Below are 21,315 nucleotides of genomic sequence, written 5' to 3'. Positions count from 1 at the left end.
TGAAAAGAGAGTTCCCTGGAGCTATTTGTAATCCATTTGCCCTTTCCATCAGAGTCTGTATTGCCAGGTCTTGAAGAAGGGTATGTGGACCCTCCACTAAGCCCATGTAAAACTCCTCCCTGAGTTGAGGGAAGGGAGTGTGCAAATGCTTTCCAATTTGGGGTCAGTTGGGACAGTTTCTGCAAGGGCAATTACCTTCTCCTCCATAAAGAACTAATGTGGGTTTCCTCTAGAATTTCCCCTTCTCATAACTCAAGCAAGAATCTGAACTTTCTCTTGGAGTCTGAATCTCCAATGGGATTTGGTTTTCCACAGACTGGAACCTTTGTATGTAATTCAACTTCATTTTGATTTAAGAAATGTCAGTGAGCTTCCTCTATGTGCCTGGGTTTGAGTGATCCTGGGACTGTAGGACTATGTCTACATTTCACCTACAATGTACCTTGGCCACAGCCTTTGCAAACAAAAAGTTTATCAGTTGTTCACATTTAAGGCGACTTCTCTGCTTTCAGAAAATTTATAATCTGGCAGAAGAATAACAGCGAGCACACACAAAACAATACATAAAGTAGTATGGTATAACGGGAAGTGTTTTAGGCTGGAAATCAAGAGCTCACATCAGAGTGGTAGCTCTGCCATCTATAGATGGTGACACAACATTTCTTTACTTCTCTGGACCCCAAAGTTCTCATCTGTAAGGTGAAGTGGAACTAGATAATATCAGAGGGCTCCCTATGGACTCTACCTATGATCATATTCAAAATATCTTCTCTTGTCTCCATATTCACCACTGCTCCCACCCAAACTAGCACTGTCTTGCTTCTCTACATCTGTAAAATTTCCTGGTGCTGCTTCCAGTCTTGCTATCCTATAATTCATTATTGCAGTCAGAGTAATCTTTTGAAAACATGAATCATATCTTGCTACATGCCCCTCCCCCTCTGCCTAAAATCCTCCAACAGCCTCCAACTGCCCTTAGAATAGACCATAAGCTGCGCAGATGGCCTTCCACACCCTCTGTAACCTGACCTTTCCTCTTGTGCTCTCTGACCTCACTGATTGAGTGTGTGCAGGAGTGTGTTCTCATCCTCACTCACTATGCTCTTACCACTTCTTTGCCCAAACCATATCCCAACTAATTCTACCTGCTCTTCAATCTAGAAAATTTCCTTTTCAGTGGACTCATATTTTCTGGTCTTTTTGCTCCAGGCACACTTAATTCTCTCTCTATCCCTCGAAGTACAACCAGGGGACCAATGAAGTAAGCAGGAGAAATCAAGATTGGATTCTACTCCAATCGAGAAATTAAGTCGAGGATGACATTAAGGTTTCTAATTTGGGAGACTAATGAAGGCTGGAACATAGAAGAGGAAGAGCAGGTTTGGAAACCATGAAAGAAATTTCCAGTAGGTAGTTTATTAAATTTTCACCCTTCTTTAGGTCCCTGTTCCTTACCTAGGACATATAGCCTTCTTTTTTCAGGAAGAAGATGCTAAGCATAGTTAAAGCTAAGCTGTTTGCTATGCTCAGTGTTTGGACTATTTGGCCAACGCTCTTTTCTATTAGTCAGTGTGCAGCTGATCCAGGTGTTAACATTTTTCAATATCACTGTTACTGGTGCTCTTTCAAGTGCCATGCTTCCCGCTCTGAACCTTCCCTTGCTCTATGCTAGAAGGTCATCCCCAAGAAGGGCTTCTCAACATTTTCCTCCCCGGGACCTTTAAAGGCAGAAACTCCTGGATTTGAGGGTTTAGAGCCATCCAAGAAACAGGCCAAATTTATTTGAAAGCTCTTCTTTTAAATCCTTACAATTCATGAAAATTTATATTCTGCTCCACAAGAAATCTATACTTGTTTCGATATGAAAATAATGTTTAAAAGTACTATCAAGCATCACAGTTTAGAGAATGGGCTTCGAAGTCAGAAAGGTCAGAGTTTGGCTCACGGCTCTGCCAATTACTTGTTGTTGGACCTGGAGCAATTTCTTTGACCTCTCTAGGCCTCTATGTCCCTCATGTGGTTGTTGACCACGTGGTCAATGTTCCGTAGATTTAGCACCCTGAGGGCCAGAGTCTATCTTCTCTTCATTTGTGTCTCCCACACAGAGACCAGAGGAGTGTCCTGTCCACAGAAGGCCCTTGGTGTGTGTTCATTCCTCTATATCAGACGTAAGTGCACCTAGGGTTATCCCGTTTTTACCACTAGATGGAGAGCACGTATCCTAGAAGTTTTAATCCATTAGTAAATGAGACAGCAAGCATTTGTCTGTCTTGTCTTCACCAAATCAACTTATTGAATGAAGACAGAATCATCAAAACTAGCTCTCAATAAATGCAATTATAAGGTAACTTTATAACTTTCAGAACTTTTTTTTTTTTTCGAGAAAGTGTCTTACTCTGTCACTCAGGCTGGAGTGCAGTGGTGCTATCATTGCTCACTGCAGCCTTGATCTCCCTGGCTCAAATGATCCTCCCACCTCATCCTCCAGAGTAGCTGGGAGTGCAGTTGCATGCCACCACTCTCAGCTAATTTTTTTTTTGTATTTTTTGTAGAGACAGGCTTTTGCCATGTTGCCCAGACTGGTCTTGAATTCCTGGGCTCAAGTAATCCGCCTGCCTCGGCCTCCCAAATTGTTGGGATTACAGGCATGAGCCACTGCGCCCAGCCTCAGAACTATTTATGTTTAAAGTAATGAAAAGGTGAAAGCAAGGGAGAAACATTAACTTCAGGATAGTGGCTACCTCTGGGGATGGGATAAAATGGAATTGGGTAGGACGAGGAAACTCTAAATGTATCTGGCAGCTTATTTCTTAAGTAAGAATAGATATGAAGCAAAAAATGTCGGCCAGGCGTGGTGGCTGACACCTGGAATCCCAGCACTTTGGGAGGCCAAGGCGGGTGGATCACTTGAGGCCAGGAGTTCGAGACCAGCCTGGCCAACATGGTGAAATCCCGTCTCTACTTAAAAATACAAAAATTAGCCAGGTGGGGTGGCACATGCTTGTAATCCCAGCTACTTGGAAGGCTGAGGCAGGAGGATCACTTGAATCCGGGAGGCAGAGGTTACAGTGAGCCAAGATAACATCACTGCACTTCAGCCTGGGCAACAGAGTGAGACCCTATCTCAAAAATAAATAAATAAATAAATAAAATCTACGAAATGTCCAAAAATGTTAACTTTGGGTGAATTCTGGGTGGTAGGGGAGAAAACTTAGATGTCTCATTACTTCCTGTATTTCTCTGTTTGAATTTTTTTTGTAATTGCAAATATTTTTTAAGTGGGGGAAAAAACTCAAAGGTAAAATTTATGCTTACTGTGTCTAGCTGTATTTATACTGCCTAATGAGCTCTTTAATGTTCTCCTCAGAGATATGCAATTTGCAAAAGAAAACAACAACAGAGCAAAAACCATACAGATGTCTCTGTACTTGGGCTCTCATGTTGCCACCCTTCTACTGAACCTTACATTTTGCCCTGAAGTTAAGTCTTTTTAACGGTCATAGCTTAACTCAATTGCTAATTAGCTCTTGTCTCCAAATTGTATTGTTTTCAACTAATCTGAAAGGTGAAGAAAAGTTGTTTCCATACATCTGTTCAGGTTGGTATTCCATGTAACAAACTATCCCAAAACTTAATGGCATAAAACAACTATCTTATTATGTTCCTGGATTCTGTGGGGCAAGAATTTGGACAGAATACAGTGGGGATACTTCGTCTCTGCTCCATGATATATGGGGTCACAACTTGGGGGTGACTTGACAGTGGGGAGTAACTTACTTGATGACTGGGGCCAAAACTCTTTGGGAGGTATATTCACTCCTGTGTCTGGTTGTTGATACTGGCTCTTGACTGACACCTCAGCCGGGGCTGTCTACAGAGTCATCTACTCATTACAATCATGTCACTATGGTTGGCTCAGATTCCCAGGGAGAGGGCAGAGACTCCCACCTCTCAATGAGAAGGGTGTCAAAGAATTTACGTGCATATTTTAAAACCCCCACAATATTCTTTTAACTCTGTTGTTACAATGAAGTGGGTTGATAAGTCTGGACCCCACTTTCTCTTTGTTTACTCAAGTAATCCATAGGGGGAACATTTAAGTGTATCCACTAAATTGTCTAGGAACATGTCTGGTCAAGTTATAGCGGCTCAGATTATAAACTAATAGGAAAATTTATTTTATCAGTCCTATTCCTTGTGAAAGCAGACTAGTTTTTTTTAAAAATGACCATTCAACATAAAGGTATACATCATAAATAACTCATAGAATGAAATTTTCACCACCAACGAAATATTCTCCAAGGAGGACTCCATTATCCATTGCTGCACAGCAAATTACTCTATAATCTCTGGCTTTGTGGATTTAAAACAACAAACATTTATTATCTCACAGCCTCTGTGGGTCAGGAATTTGTGAATAGTTTAACTCGGTGGCTCTGCCTCAGGGTCTCTCATGCAGTTTCAGTTAAGATATTGTCTAGGACTGTGTCATCTGAAGGCTTGACTGGGGCTGAAGGAGCTGTTTCCAGCATGGCTCACTCTCGTGGCTGTTGGCAAGAGGCCCCAGGTCCTACCATGTGGACCTCTCCATAGGACTGCTTGTGTGTTCTCATGACATGACAACCAGCTTCTTCCAGAGTAAGAGATCCCAAAGAGAGCAAAGAGGAAGCCAGAGGTATCTTTTATGTCCTAGTCTTTGTAAGTGACATGCTGTCACCTCTGCCATATTCTCTACATTAGAAAGTCAGTTACTAAGTCCCACTCACATTCCAGGCAAAAGACATCAAACTCCATCTCTTGAAGGGAGGCATAGCAAAGACTCTGTGATGATACAGTAAGACTACCACAGGGAGCTGAAAAAAGGCCTCTCTCACTCCATCCTGAAGGAATCTACCTTAGGGCATCTGTCCTTATTGAGGAAATGAATGTGGCGAAACAAGTTATTTCCATATGGAAAATTATACATCAATTTCCACTTTGCCATTCAGGTAGGAAATACACCTGGACACTCTTCTCTTCTGCTCCTATCTTCATAGGATAAGAACTATGATTCCTGCCAATAACAGCCTGGGGAATGCTTTGTGTGTCTTATATTTACACGCAATTGTGGTAATATCATGGAAGTACGGGTATTCCAGGGCCTATTCTAATGCCCTCATTGACACGAGGGTTCATTTGGTCAAGTCTCCTGGACAGGTGTGCTCTTTCTTGTATTCCATTCTATTATGTATCTTTCAAAACTACAAACTTGAATGGTCAGGATGATAGATGGGGCTGTGCTTCAGGTCAAGGGAGATCATAAGATGCAGAAAAATTGCCATCTGCAAAAAGCAAAACGCAATGAAGTGAAATGCAATCCTGAGTGACTGTTTCTCATCTTTAGTGAGGCATTGCAGAAAAGATGCAATTACTCATTCATCTGAGAAAAGGAAACCTAGGGTGCACCTCGTTCAGAAACCCAAAAGAAGATCTGCTAGAATTTCTAACTTAGGAAATACCAGTCTTTAGGATGGGTTAGCTAGGTCACTGACAGGAAGGTTGGGGTCCCTCCCTTCAAAGAAAAAGGGTAGGATTGTATCTGGTTCTGGATCTAATTCAACTTGACTACTTAGCAGTAAAGATAAATTGAACCCAAAGAGAAAACTGAAAATCACATTTTCCTGGCAAGTCCTTCAATGGGCTTAGTGTGTTTAGATTTATGAGGGAGTGAATGACCTTCTCTGCCACAGTTTTTCACATTTTCGTTTTTCCAGGACTGATTTTCCATCTGGCCTAACCAGAGTCTGAAGTTGCTGAATTAAACAGAGCCAATAGGTCGGACTTGAGCTGGCTGGAGCATGCACAGAGCTGGGAAGCACAAGTATGCTCCTTTTGTAAAGGGCTATCAACCAGATGCCTCCTCCTCCTTCCTCCCGGCCTGCCTCAGATCACGGCCCTGAAAGAGAAGACATCCTGTTTTTCCAACTCAAGAGACACCACTGCAGGGGGAGCAGTAGCAGGCTTGGGGACGTTTTCCACTCAAGAAGCTGGCTATGGGAAGAGGCGGGATGACAGTATTAAATGCAAGGACAATGTCAGACAGACCTGGTTCCTATCCAAGAATCCCAGGTTGGTGGGGGGCGGGTGGGAAGGGTCAGGGAAGGCCAGGGTGTTCTACTCATCTCTAGCAACCCCAGAGAAAACGTGGAAGAGCAGTGCAAAGTTTCCACACACTCGAGAAGAGTTCAAGAGTAGCAGAGCACCGATAAACCCAGGTATCCGGCAGAAGTGACAAAAGTACATTATAAGAGAAAGCCCCAAGACCAGGTGAGGTAATGAACATTGCTGGAGTGCTAGTAACCAGAGGCAGGATACATCTCAGGAGAGGCAGGCTTTGCCAGAATACCACGTAGACCTCCCCACACAGGTGCTATCTAAAGGAGATGGAAGACAATAGAGAAAATCCAGAATTAACTGAATTTTAACATGAAAAGACTGAGAAAACAGAGAAGTTTTCTAGAAATAATTAACATTGAATGTTATAATGTTAAGTAAATTAAGTTATATTATACAAAATAATATTATCTATTTTGCACACTCAAGTTTGTGGCTTAAGAAAATTCAAACCTGCTTATCAATATACCATTCTCTGTTGTTCCTACAGCTTACCCTGTATTTCATACAATACAAAGGAAGATGGCTGTTTGGGGTTGCCATGTCTCTTAGCAATAAGGAGATGGCTACAGCCAAGCAGTGTGAAGTGACAGCACCAGAAAGTTTTCTACACCAGAGGTCAGAAAATACGTTCTTTAAAGAGCCAAATAATGAATATTTTAGGCTTTGCCAACTATACAGTCTCTGTTGCAATTCTTCAACTCTGCCCTTATAGCACAATACATAAATGAATGGGCCAGGCTTTGTTCCCATTAAATTTTATTTATGGAAACTGAAATATGAATTTTTTATTATTTTTCTGTTTCACCAAATATTATTATTCTTTTGATTTCTTTCAAGTATATAAAAACGTAAAAACTATTCTTAGCTCATAGGCCATGCAAACGCAGGAGGTAGACTGGATTTGACTACTGGAAGTAGTTTACTAGCCCTTATGGCTGGTCACTGATCTCCACACCATAGAAGGAATTAATGTATTCAGGCTCATGGCCCTGGGTAAAAAGGTCCACCTGCTTAGGAAAGTGCTCAGGAGATAAAATCCTCTTGGGAATCAAAGAATCTTTTTTTTTTTTTTTTTTTTTTTTAACATCTTTTTCTCTTCCATTGTCCTGTGGCTTTTCACGTGGTTTCAGGACAAGTGTCAAACTTTACATTTGACTTAGAAAAGCCACAACTCATATTCAAACTCCTTCTGTGGTGGCAGAAGACTTCTGGGCTCTGAGCCCCAGGAAGACAGGGGCTGTGTGTCTTTTTCCTTGCTACTGCATTGCTGGGGTCTAATGTAGCATCTGACAGAGTAAGACACTAAGTAAATGCTTGTTGATTGAATGACTAGGTGATTAAAAAGTCCTTTTAAAGCACTTTTTTTTGGTGTTTTTTGTTTTTGAGACGGAATCTCGCTCTCTTGCCCAGGCTGGAGTGCAGTGGCACGATCTTGGCTCACTGGAATCTCCGCCTCCCAGGTTCAAGCGATTCTCCTGCCTCAGCCTACCGAGTAGCTGGTATTACAGGCGCCTGCCACCACATCTGGCTAATTTTTGTATTTTTTAGTAGAGACGGGATTTTCCCGTGTTGGCCAGGCTAGTCTTGAACTCCTGACCTCAGATGATCTGACCGCCTCAGCCTCTCAAAGTGCAGGGATTACAGGCGTGAGCCACCGTGCCCAGCCCAAGCATTTTTAAAAACTGTTTTGTTACTCCATCTTACATGTGTTACACAACTCTCACTTTAAAAATGTCTGTAACAGTGATTTAGAATTCAGAAGACTCATCATGCATAAATAGATTTCCTTCAAAAGCTGGACAAAAATTTTATGTCAGTGTGAAACTGCAAAATCATTGTTAGCTATGTTTAAAAGAAAACCTGTTTGCACCAAGAAGTGAAAGAAAAGTAACTGCAAATATCAGAGATTGGTCTTAGTAAGGAAGCAGCCACCTGGGCCTCTCTCCTGACATCAATGTTGTGCCTTCCATTTGGCCTATGGAGGTGGTTTCTACCATTATGCCCATGACATGAAAACGCTACCTGGATAACAAAAGACTGGGAAACTTACCAGAGACCCACGACATGGGAGGAGCTGATGCTGAAAAATCCTTCTGCTCTGTTCTAAGCTGGCAGCTTCTCTCCCCATTAAGCCACACAACATCTAGGCAGAACAGAGCAAACTCGGAGAAAACCACACAGCTTTTGGCTGTCTGGATTCAGCATTTTATCTGAACAATCATCTTAGTTCTCCTTTTAAAGTTTTCTTTTCTTTTTAAAATCTCAAGTGAATTTGCAAAGGGAGGTATGAGAATGTGGGGGAATTGGGGATGAAAACTAGTGTGTGGTACCAACAAGAGGCAAAAGAAAAAGATCAAAGATTAGCTTTCCTAAACTGGGTGGCACCTTGGCACTGAATCCTGGGAACAGATGCTGGCTGATTTGAATTAAAAAAGAGCAAAAGTAACCAAAGATAAGAAATAATTGGCTAAAAAATACAAAACCATACTTCTGACTAGGGACAATAAAACGTTCCAAGCAGATGTTAGAATAACTGACTTTTAAAAACCAAGCTCAAAGAAAATAGGGAAAGAGACTCATTGCTAAATATTTTTCCCTCAATTGTGAATTAAGACACGGTCAGAGGAGAGGAGACCCTTTCCAGAATCTCAGCAGGATAAATCAACCTTGTGGAGGCCTTTGTGTTCCTGGAGAATGATGTCAGAACCCACTCCAGGAAGAAGAAAGAAATGTTTGCACTAAAGGTCACTTGAGAACTATAAAGAAAAATGCTATTTGTAATGACCTAGAAAGCCTTCCAGGAAGAAGAGGAGTCAACTCACTGTTTTGGAATCAGTGGGGAAAAAAACAACAAAACTTTGCTGGTGAAAAACATTCTGAGGGTCATTTAGACATTCTAAGAAAGTCAATGAAACTTTGAGAGAAAAGAATCCCAGAGTAGGATTATGGGAAAATTATGTTTTATTGCTTAACTGTTTAAAGCATGTTGTGCATTTACGTATGTGTTGGTCATACGAAGATAATTGGAAAGGTTTCTGGCAGTAAGCAGAAGGCAGGGACTGACGGTCTCTCTACCCTATTTACTGTTGACCCTGAGAATCCTTGGGGTAATCAGATACGCGTGGCTCACAGAGATATCCAGGGGTTTAGAAGAAAGAACACTAGCCTGTGAATCAGAAGACCTGGCGTCACATTTCAGCTCTATGGCCTTCTAACAGGAGAACTGCTGCATGCCATTTAACCTTTCAAAGCTTTAGTCTCCTTATCAGTTAAGTGAAGATAATGTGTGTTCCTTGTGGGAATATTGTTAAATGCAGTCCCTATATAGAATAGACACATAGTCGGAGCTCAGTAGTAGACTTGAATCTGTTGCCTCAGAATTAACTTACTAGCTATCTATATTGAGCACTCACTATGTGTAAGTCTGTTATTCACACCGTCTTGGTTTTCCCAACAGCCCTATGACCAGGGGCAATTGTTATCCCCTTTATACAGATAAAGTCACTGCGGCTGGAGAGGTTAAGAAACTTGCTAGTGGTAAGTGGTCAAGCCAGGCAGCCTGGCTCCAAGCCCCTGCTCTTATCTGACCAAATATGAGGGGAAGATTTACTGCACTTATACCATCTTCTTCTTCCTCTTTGTTTCTGTTATGACACAGGGAACAAGATGAAGAGGTTTTCCCCTCTCAGAAGCATAAAAAGCTACTGACCTCATCCCAATAACAAAAGTTAAAGAGAATGACTTTAAATACAAAAGATACAGTAATAATGACACTTTATGGTCCAGGCAGTATTCTAGGTGCTTTATTATATAGGCTAATTAATTAACAACCTTCTTAGGTAGGTGCTACCATCTCCACCATGTTACGGGGACTCAAGCAAATGTGCAGAGCCCTTGGAGCTCCAAAGACTGCTTTCAACCATTGTACTATACAGGCTGTCCAACACTGGGCTCTCAGAGGCAAGCCAACAGGCCATTATGGATGCTGCCTTGGCTGGGTATCAGGGGTGGAAGGCATATGGTCAGCAATGTAGTCTCAGGGCAAACTGTGAATTGAAGTTAAAAGAAAAGTGATATTTATTGACAGCTTATAATTTAAGTGAGTAGGAATATTTTAAGTTAATAATGCCCTAACTGGGGTTCCACGTCCTTGGACTTCACCAAAGAAAATAACAGGGGTTCAGGAGCTATTTTTGATATTTCAAAATGCCTATTAGTATGTCACTAATCATATAAAATACAGTCTTTGTGTATGGTAACAGAGTCTTGAAGAAGAAAACTTTTAGGGAAAAATTCATTTTTAGACTTGAGCAAATTTTCAAGTATTCCTAATTCTGGAAACAAGTGAATTTCTCTCCTGTCAGAGTTGAAATAATCCTTATGCATGTCAAATGTACCCTAATAGAGAAGATACTCATTATCAAAGCAAATGCAACAAGACTCAAAGACTTTGGGAAAGAAGTCGCCGGCAGACATGAAAGGCAATTTTAGCCATTTACTTAGAATTGCCAGTCACCGTAGGAGCAGAAGAGGCATTTTTCTGCCAACTGGTTGAAGCTTGTGCCAGAAGGATCCTGCTGTTTCTTAATTGTCCTAAAAGCTCGTAGCCAGCAATTTCCCTGCCAAGCCTGACCTCACTTGCATGTTTTTTATAATATGCAGATCACGAAGTGTCCCATTCAGAGTGGGAAAACAAGAAATTACTTCCTCATCCTTACTCTTGGAGCTCATCACATAATCTGTATGATGTCTCTGTAAAATAATACATCAATGGCCATCTCAAAGCCTTCTGTGCCATTTTTTAGTACCGCTGTCCTTGCGTATCTTTGAACATATGATTAATCCTCATGGCAAACTTGTAAGGTAAGAGAGGGGAAAACAGTGTTGTTCCCATTTATGAGTGATAAACCAACAGAATTATGACTGATGGACATACAAATCTATGTGTGGTGTATTAAGTTGAAAGCTGCATAATGAAATTTAGAGTATGCTTTCATTTTTTTGTATAAAAGAAAAGGCATGTAACTGTGTACATCTGTGCATGCATATGCAGGTGTGTATAGAGGTGGGATAAACAAGCTCCTAAAAGATCTTGTGATATACAATCTAGTTACTTCTTAAGGTGGTAATGTTACCTTCTAACAGTTACCTCCTAAAACGGGAGTGAGTGAAAGAAGCTACCGAGAATGTTCACTTTTATATCTATGCACCTCTGTATCGTTTTAGTGTTTTGCAATAAGCATATATTGTTTTTATAATGTCAAAAAGAATTTTTAAAAAGAGAAAAGTTTTAAAGTCGGTGATAGATGTTCTCCACAATCAACAGCCCTATCTAGTTTATTCCATTGGATTCAGATTTTCAGAGCAATTTTAAAGAGACATTAGAAAAACCTTCCTCAACTCTGGAAGAAAATAGTTGCTTGGTATTTGAGTCTTGGGGAAGCAACCTTCTACTTAATGCTTTTTGGAGGCCCTTGCTCCCAGGTGGAATAGAGACTCAGTTGGGATGACCAGAGGCTTCCATCAACCAGCTCCTTGGGTTCATGGAGTTCTTTGAGGAGCAAAATCAATATGTAAAAAATGGGAATGCAGAGCTGTATTGTGTGGCACGGCGGTCTAGGCACTTCTTGGACAGCGTGTCTCACCTGCTGATGAAACTCCTGAGCAAGGACATGGAGAAGCGGAACCTCAAATTGTGGCAGTGGAACCTAAAGTTGCAGGGGGCCTCAAATCTGACCCTATCAGAAACTCAAAATGGAGATGTGTCTGAAGAAACAATGGGAGGTAGAAAGATTAAAAAATCAAAACATTCTATAAATGTGGCTTTATCAGAAGCTCAAAATGGAGACGTGTCTCAAGAAACAGTGGAAAATGTAAAAGTTAAAAAATCTCCCCAGAAATCCACCGTATTAACCAATGGAGATGCAGAAATGCAGTCTCCCAATTCAGAATCAAAAAAGAAAAAGAAGAAGAAAAAGAGAAAAATGGTGAATGATGCCGGGCCTGATACAAAAAAAGCAAAAACTGAAAACAAAGAAGAATCTGAAGAAGAAAGTGCCCAGACTCCTAAAGAAACAGGAAATAATGTGCAGAAACTGGATATGATGAAGATGACAGTGAGGTGCCCAGCCTGCCCCTGGGACTGACAGGAGCTTTTGAGGATACTTCATTTGCTTCTCTATGTAATCTTGTTAATGAAAACACTCTGAAGGCAATAAAAGAAATGGGCTTTACCAACGTGGCTGAAATTCAGCATAAAACTATCAGACTGGCCAGGGGCGGTGGCTCACGCGTGTAATCCCAGCACTTTGGGAGGCCGAGGCGGGCGGATCACGAGGTCAGGAGATCCAGACCATCCTGGCCAACACGGTGAAACCCCGTCTCTACTAAAAAATACAAAAAATTAGCCGGGCGTGGTGGCGGGCACCTGTGGTCCCAGCTGCTCTGGAGGCTGAGGCAGGAGAATGGCGTGAACCCGGGAGGCGGAGCTTGCAGTGAGCCGAGATCACGCCACTGCACTCCAGCCTGGGCGACAGAGCGAGACACCGTCTCAGAAAAAAAAAAAAAACAACTATGAGACCACTTCTAGAAGGCAGGGATCTTCTAGCAGCTGTAAAAACAGGCAATGGTAAAACCTTGGCTTTTCTCATCTCTGCAATTGAACTCATTGTTAAGTTAAAGTTCATGCCCAGGAATGGAACAGGAGTCCTTATTCTCTCACCTACTAGACAACTAGCCATGCAAACTTTTGGTGTTCTTAAGGAGCTAATGACTCACCATGTGCACATCTATGGGTTGATAATAGGTGGCAGTAACAGATCTGCTGAAGCACAGAAACTTGCTAACGGGATCAACATCATTGTGGTCGCACCAGGCCGTCTGCTGGACCATATGCAGAATACCCTAGGGTTTATGTATAAAAGCCTGCAGGGTCTGGCTATTGATGAAGCTGATTGTATCTTGGACGTTGGGTTTGAAGATAAATTAAAGCAAATTATTAAACTTTTGCCAACACGCAGACAGACTATGCTCTTTTCTGCCACCTAAACTCGAAAAGTTGAGGACCTGGCAACGATTTCTCTGAAAAAGGAGCCATTGTATGTTGGTGTTGATGATAATAAAGCTAATGCAACAGTGGATGGTCTTGAGCAGGGATACATTGTTTGTCCCTCTGAAAAGAGATTCCTTCTGCCCTTTACATTCCTTAAGAAGAACCGAAAGAAGAAGCTCACGGTCTTCTTTACATCTTGTATGTCTGTGAAATACCCTTACGGGTTGCTGAACTACATTGATTTGCTGTCTTGGCCATTCATGGAAAGCAAAAGCAAAATAAGCATACAACCACATTCTTCTAGTTCTGCAACGCAGATTCAGGAACACTATTGTGTAAGGATGTGGCAGCAAGAGGACTGGACATTCCTGAAGTCGACTGGATTGTTCAGTATGACCCTCCAGATGACCCTAAGGAATGTATTCATTGTGTGAGGAGAACAGCCAGAGGCCTAAATGGGGGAAGGCATGCCTTGCTCATTTTGCACCCAGAAGAATTGGGTTTCCTTCACTACTTGAAACAAACCAAGGTTCCATTAAGTGAATTTGACTTTTCCTGGTCTAAAATTTCTGACATTCAGTCTCAGCTTGAGAAACTGACTGAAAAGAACTACTTTCTTCATAAGTCAGCCCAGGAAGCATATAAGTCATACATACGAGCCTAGGATTCCTATTCTCTGAAACAGATCTTTAATGTTAATAACTTAAATTTGCCTCACATTGCTCTGTCATTTGGTTTCAAGGTGCCTCCCTTTGTTGATCTGAACATGAACAGCAATGAAGGCAAGCAGAAAAAGCAAGGAGGATTTGGCTATCAGAAAACCAAGAAAGTTGAGAAGTCCATAATCTTTAAACACATTAGCAAAAAGTCATCTGCAGCAGGCAGTTCCCTCACTCAATACATGCCTTTCTTTATCTTGAGTAACTTTGTCCTAACATGAAATTTCCCCCCTTGATCTAACAGGATTTTTGTAGCCTTTAGAATTTGGACTGATCTAACAAGAGTATAAACTGACTTGGGTTGCAAGCACTGAACACTGTTACTTCTATCAAGTCTCTTTTATTTTTGGGATATAAAACAGGCTTTAATTTTCTTCGTTGCCCAAGGACAGAGCAAGGAATATCTGCTCTTTCTTGTGATGATATAATATTTTAATTTAAATATCCCTCCTTCATACACACAAATGTATGTTATTGTTTTAATATAATTCTTTTTGTACCTTTCCTTCTTGGTTTGTGAAGATTTTTGTGGCATGAGTTGCTTTGCTGACTGCTATAAAAGGTGACCTAGTGTGCTGGGAAGCTGGTGATAATGCAGAAAATAGTCTCAGGTTATTTTTTTGTTTTTAGTTATTTCTTGGACCTTGAGAGTACCTAATGACTCCTCCTGAAAATGCTGTAGTATAAAAGAGCAAAGAGCTTTGGAAAATACCTAAGAAGCACCTTAGGATTAGGGTGGCATTGCTTTTATAGATTCTTGATTTTAAAGCAATGAGCCTTTCTCAGGTGTTTTGTTTTTTAGAGCAAAAACTATGGGTTGTAATTTGAATAAAGTATCACTAGCAGTCATAACATTTGATGAGTGTGGGGTAGGAAGAAGGTGGAATTGAGATGTTCAAGCCTCGTTTACATCAATAGAGGAATAATATACTGCATTTCTTCATTCAGTAACACAGCAAAGACTTTAAAAACACACATACAAAGAATGGTGCTGCTCCTCATTCAGATTTCTTTAATTCAAGGTGGTCTGGATTTTGGTAAGCCTTTTTGCTCTGTACAGTACTTAGAAGACAAGGGCAACTGCCCTGGACTTAGAGCCAAGCCATCAGACAGTGCCCAGCACACATTAATGTTTGCTTCTTTCTGAGAAAAATTACCTCTTCCAGTCCCTGAAACAAAAAATACACTTTTTGTGAAGATTGAAAATGAACAAAGTCAGAAAAAAACAGCAAAGTCAGATGGGTTTTTTGTTGTAGGAGCACTTGATTTCTAGTGTGTTTTGTATGATGTATAACTACAAAATGATAGATTTTGTAGCAATTCAAAACAAAAGTTGCTAGCATCATTTTGCTGTTGTGCCAGTTAATCATAGGATCCCATTAAATGTAAGTGTGCTAATATGTAATGTAGAGGAAAGTGTTTGGTAAAGAATATTCCAGTAGGAAAAGAAAAGAACAATCTTCCATTTCTGGGCTTGGCCATTATCACCCTGGTCAGACCTGTCCTGGGCTTCCAACCTTGACTGCTGTGCTCCTGGTTTGGCTTCTTGGATTCCTAATTCCTCGTGTTTAGAAACTCTCTCCAGGATCATATTTTCCTTTTTTTTTTTTTTTGTTTCAGAAGTAATGTTTTTTAAAAGACAAAAGCAAAGGGAAGAATATTTAATTAAGTAAATACTGTTGGTATTTTGTACCTAATCTAATTTTTATATGCATGTTCATGCTTTTTAATTTTTTATCAAAAATGAAGTCATCTACCTACTAGTTGTAACCAGCTTGTTTCATAACATGTTATTTTCCTGTATCATTAAATAATAACCACAAAAAAAAACAAAAAGGAGAATGCGGTCTTCATTATTTATTTAGATTTTTGTACAAGTCTTTGAAAAGGTTGCATAATAAAAGGCAATTTGGGGATGAATAGTCTGCATAGCAAACTCCTTCCATCCAACTAGGAATGTGACCAAGGAATGGTGGTGTAGTAGAAATAGCAAAAATTTGAATTTTGATAGACTTTTATTCACATCCTAACTGCTATTTAAGAGAGGTTTGGCCTCAAACAATCTACTTAGTGTCTCTGAAACTCTGCTCCCTCTGCTATAAAATAGAATAATAGAGAGATGAAAGGTTATATGTAAAGGGCATCACATAATACCTGGCTCATGGAAGGTGGTCAAAAATTCCTAGGCTAATAAAAAAGTGTAAATGATTTTTAATCTATATTGACATTTGTAGTGAACAAATAAGAAAACTTAGAATTGTGGAAGATTGGCAGGAGACAGTGATGATTCTGTCCATGGTTTAGCCACTCCATCATATTGTCTATCAGGCCAGGTCATTCCATCATACTGCGCAAAAACTACTTGAGATGTATATCTTACTGAGGAAGAGCCAATGGTGTCAACTCTGCATATGAACCACCCAACATGCAAAAACTAGAAAGTGATCCATTTGTAGATTTAGTTGTAATTGGCCCGTGTTTGCAATTGGAGGTGTCTAGCTCTGGCATCTTCTCAGACATTCTGCATCAAACAGAGACGACAAAATCTATTAAATTTCTTAGAAACATTTCTCTGGTGACTAGACTTGGCCATGGAGAGTGAAAACCAACCAAAGGAAAATTTCTTGGTACTTACTGAATAACAGGCACACTCTGGTGACTGAGGAGTTCCAATGCGGCAAATCCAAAGAAGACACTTGAGAAGAACTGAACCAAACTGTATCTGTAGGAAGACAGGTTTTAGGTTCTCCAACACACCCCTGGAAAGACACCTGGATGTCTGTCTTTCATTCACCTCGTATTTGTGAGCAAGACACCACATTAGGCCCTATAGGAGGTTTAAAGACTCATAGTCCAAAAACTCATAGTCTCATAAAATTACAGAAGACAATGACTCACTAGGTCATCTAAGATTCAAATGCACTGATTGTAATGATCATTCAATAGCTTTCCTGGAAAGTGTTCTCTGTAATGCTTCTACCATTAGCTGATATCAAATGCTATGTTTTCACATGGAAGAGCCCTAAGTCTTGTAATAAACCATCAAAAAGATAGAAAAGAGGACCATGAAGACCCTCTTTGAGACCACGGTCTTGGTACTGAAGTTTTTGCTCTATAATTTTTCATCTCCCTGCCTACTGGTTGGCCACCAGCAGTACTACTTTCAGGTCACTGATGAAGAGAAGTGACTTTACAAGAGTGTAAGGAGTACTGGGACATTTTTAAAGAATGCCTGTCTCAGGATGAGGGCAGTTTTTAGAGTCCAGCCCCTTCCTTTTTCTGTCCGGCTTTCTAAATCTGAATTTTTCTTCTTAATCCCACTTGCTGCTATATCTCTTCAAATACTGAAGACTTTCCCTCAGCTGTCCATGTCCTGAAGCAGTAAGACTCTCTGATCTGCCCTTCAGAATTCCCACTCCCCAGATCCTAGGAAAATGGGAATCTTGGGTACTATGAGGAGCTGCTAATTGGATGATGATACTCCCTTGTCAGCACACCCCAAATTTTCCCATAGACTAGCTTCTCGCAGGCATCATCTTCCATACCTTCTGTTGTTTTTCATGATTCTCTCTTTCCCATAATGGCTGCTAGCACCCAAAGCCTGCACTCCGTCTCAAAGCTTTTGCCCAGCCAGTTTGAAACTCCAACACAAATTACACTTTATTAATTTAGACTGTTAATTGGTGGCTTGTGTTCTCATGATGCCTCCATGGCCACGAGTGAATCAATTCACTTCTCCGAGCTCCAGGTGACTGGATGAGGAAAACTCCATCCTTGACAAAGCCATGTTCATTGGGCACTCACATGCCAACACACGTACGTACATGTAATTTCAGAATGAGTTATGAGGTAGTTTGCATTTCCAGCTTCATTGTTTACTAGAATGTATAATCGTGGGCAAGTTAGTTCTCTGAGTCTCGGTTTCTTCATCTGTGAAGTGGAGAAGATGACACCCATTTCTATGTTCTATGAGTAGAGAATGAAATTATATGGGAGAAGCACTTAGAACAGAGCCCAGGTTCAGAGAAAGGATGATTCACAAATATTAATGGTGAATAAACATCTAAAAGTATTTTAGCATCACTAATAATCAAAGAGGAAGAAGGAGCAGGAATGTAGGGCAGGCAATATCAATAAAATTGTAAACAACCAAAATGGCCCACAATAGGCAGTTGGTTATATCTGAACACAGTGGAATATCTTGGAAATTTCAGGTTACAAAACACAGGGAAAGATTTAGTAAATGTTTGTTTCCATCGTTGCTTTTCTCTCATTCGTAGGATCTTGCAAGTGTCGCATGCTCTCCAAAGGCCCCTGCCCACCCTGCGCCCCCGACCACCCTTATTTCCTTCCTTCTTTTCTATCATCTTAACTAAATGACCCTTCAGTTTTCCTCTGTTTTTCTCCATTTGCAGTGAAAGTGATAGAGGGCTGCAAAGAGAATGGATTTGTGTCCTTTAAATGTGCCACTTCCCACTAACTAAGGAATTATAGCAGTTGTACCTATACTTCTTTAGCCTTGGTAGCCAGTAAAAACAATATGATTAAACTGTAGAGCTGACCCTGAAGTTCACTGAGACCAGTCTAACCGTTTAAATCATAACTTTATGAACAACTTTTTATTGCCATCACATCATATTCTTGTGAGGAAAAGCCAACAGCAATATTAGATGACTTCCTAAAAATATTTTCTCAAACATTTTTTTCTGTGAAAATTATACTATAGGAAAAATTTGTGTATAATTTTAATATCTCTTTTATGTTTTCTTAAAATTTATTTTAATTTGGCTTTCCTGTTTCATGTTTATTCTAGAAAATTGGAAATTACAGAAAAATATTTGGGAGAATTAAAATTATTCATAGTTACACTTCCAAAAATAAATATTGTTGATATTTGGAGAGTATTCTTTTTACATGCTTTTATTTTGAAAGCTAAGAACGTATTTGCATATATAGTTTGTGACCTGATTTCTTGATATTTTATGATGCCAATAAAATTTTTTTATTAACAGAAATTTCCAAGATATTCCATAGTATCCAGATTTAACCAATTGCCTGTTGGGGGCCATTTTGGTTGTTTGCAACTTTATTGCTTTTGCTTGCCCTACATTCCTTCTCCTTCTTCCTCTTTGATAATTAGCGATGCTAAAATACTTTTCTATGTTTATTCACCATTAACATGTGTGAATCATCAGTTCTGAGCATTTTAAGTATCTCTTTTATTTATTTTTATAATGATGGTGGTGGCCATAATCACTGTCTTCATTGTGGCACTTGGGACCAGGAATTATCAAGCTCAGAGACCCAGATGAAGAAGAGAATTGCAGACAAGAACAGATTTGCTCTCATTCCCAGCATTGACCTTCCCGAAACTGGCATTCCCTGGGACCAGGCGGCTTTGAAAAGAGTTGTTTTTGATGCCACAGAAATCTATTGGAAAGTGGACTTCCAAGCACATCCAGTCCTGGTGTGTATTCTGCAGCTGGATGAGAAGCTAGCAAGCCATGGGCCTTCTGAAGACAGCTTTAAGTTCAGCTAGAGGAATGAAATCCTAGGAAATAGTGAAACAAAACACAAAACATATTTTAAAATTTATGAACAGAAATTGTTCCTCAAGGGAGGAATTAAATTTCTTCTAAATTATTCCCTTTTTGCCTGGATTGTTATCTTGAGACACAGGTCAACTCTCCACATGGAAATCTTCAGAGGACAGAGAATAGAAAATAAACACTCATGCTCCAAATTTGGGCTTGTACACCAACCAGGACATTTCATGGCCACCTTCCTGCCAAGCTCACTGATAACCAGGTTTCACAAGTCAGGGAAGGCAAGTCTAACTTGGAGGACAATTAGAGATGTTGGTTCTTTCTCCAAGGATAAAAACCAGTTATTTTACCTGTCACCCTAAAAAGTTTCTGGGATGTCATCTGGCATATGTCCTACCCTTGATGTTTCATAACCTCTACAACTTTTGGGCACACAAAAAAATTCACATAGTCTCATCTATAAGGACATAACACTCTTGAACTTAGAAATGAAATCTTCAGCTTCTTTAGAACTCCCACTGCACAGAAGCTGCTCTAATCTGTCAGACTAGGAGTCACTCTGAAGGTGTATTGCTTTGCTAGGTGCAAGTCCCCTGGAGGGCTGGCAGTCCCCTGGAGGGATGGATGTCACTGACTGAAGGGAAGGAAGTGGGCTGGAGCAAAGTCAAAGGCTGAGAACTTGAATCGAACATGAATTAGCTTATGCCAGTGCCCACTCAATGCCCTCCTCTCACCTCATATCACTTTGAGTAGAAGCCAGTGTTCTTACAATGGCCTACAAGGTCCCCCATGATCTGGGCTACAATACTCCCTGCTTACCTCTCTCTCCTCCCTTTCCTTCTACTATCCATTCCACTCTCTGCACAATGACAGAGAGTGGAACAAAGCTGTTCCCCCTGCCTATAAGAATGTGGGGTCAGCTTGAAAGCTAAAGCTAATCCTGAGAGCCTAACAGCTGGATGCTATCAGATAACTGCATTTCTAGAAGCTGAACAGTACGTTCTTTCTTGAAGGGAAATCCAAGTGGTTTATTTCCATGGCTGCCACTCTCCCCAAAGTTATTTTTCCCAAGAGACTTTCCCCGTAACCACCCCCTAACCTATCAACCATGTCTGGGTTGGATGTCCCAACTATGTGCTCTCTCAGCATCCTGTGCCCCCGCATTACTGCACATTCACACGGAGTGCAATCGCTCATTTACTTATCTTTTCTCCCACTAGGCTGAGAACAGGGGCTGTGCAGTCATATTCAATATTGAGTCCCCAACCCTAACCCAGGCCTGGCACATACAAGACATTCAGCAGATGGCTATTGAATGAAAATATATAAATGAATGAACTATTACCAGCTGCCTCCACTCCCTTAACCTGCTACAGAATTAATAAACTAATCTTGAGCATAGTGGATATATAAAAATAAAAGTATCGTTAAGGACTGTCAGGCCAGCCTCTCTGTACTAGTTGCTACATTCTGCTTGTTTTATGCTACTAATTACTATCACTTTTATTTTGGATTTGGACAGAAAATAAGAGTGTTACTTAAAGGAAGGCTTCCAAATTTCTAAGTGTGGGGAACCCTGCTAAGGACATGGAGCTTCAAAGGGCTTACAAGAAATTCATCACACATATGTACACACATACTCAACTTTGTAACACGTAGTAGACCACATCTAGAATAATATAAAATTTCTATCTCAAATGATCAGCTCCTGACCCTCCAAGCCCATGGCTGAGTCAAAGATGATATGGCATCCCTAGAAAGATCAGAAGGAAAACAGTAGAGAAGAAGCCAGAGTTTCCCTCTGAACCAGGGTGTGTTTCTAAACCTTGGCTTTACAACAGAA

General features: G+C 40.5%; 1 long non-coding RNA gene and 1 pseudogene across 1 annotated transcript; both read left to right on the top strand.

Annotated features, from left to right (window-relative positions):
• The first annotated feature begins 4,552 nt into the window (after positions 1 to 4,552).
• LOC134736454 (uncharacterized) lies at positions 4,553 to 20,873 on the top strand. The gene is made up of 4 exons (XR_010120461.1): positions 4,553 to 4,675; positions 5,754 to 5,860; positions 6,644 to 6,771; positions 20,693 to 20,873. It is a non-coding gene; the product is annotated as an uncharacterized lncRNA (long non-coding RNA).
• On the top strand, positions 11,700 to 14,131 carry LOC129480056 (ATP-dependent RNA helicase DDX18-like; annotated as a pseudogene).
• Positions 20,874 to 21,315: the final 442 nt, after the last annotated feature.

The sequence above is a fragment of the Symphalangus syndactylus genome, chromosome 4, assembly GCF_028878055.3.
Source record: "Symphalangus syndactylus isolate Jambi chromosome 4, NHGRI_mSymSyn1-v2.1_pri, whole genome shotgun sequence".
NCBI lineage: Eukaryota > Metazoa > Chordata > Mammalia > Primates > Hylobatidae > Symphalangus > Symphalangus syndactylus.
Note: the sequence above shows the minus strand (reverse complement) of the source record. Positions and strands in the feature narration are given on the sequence as shown.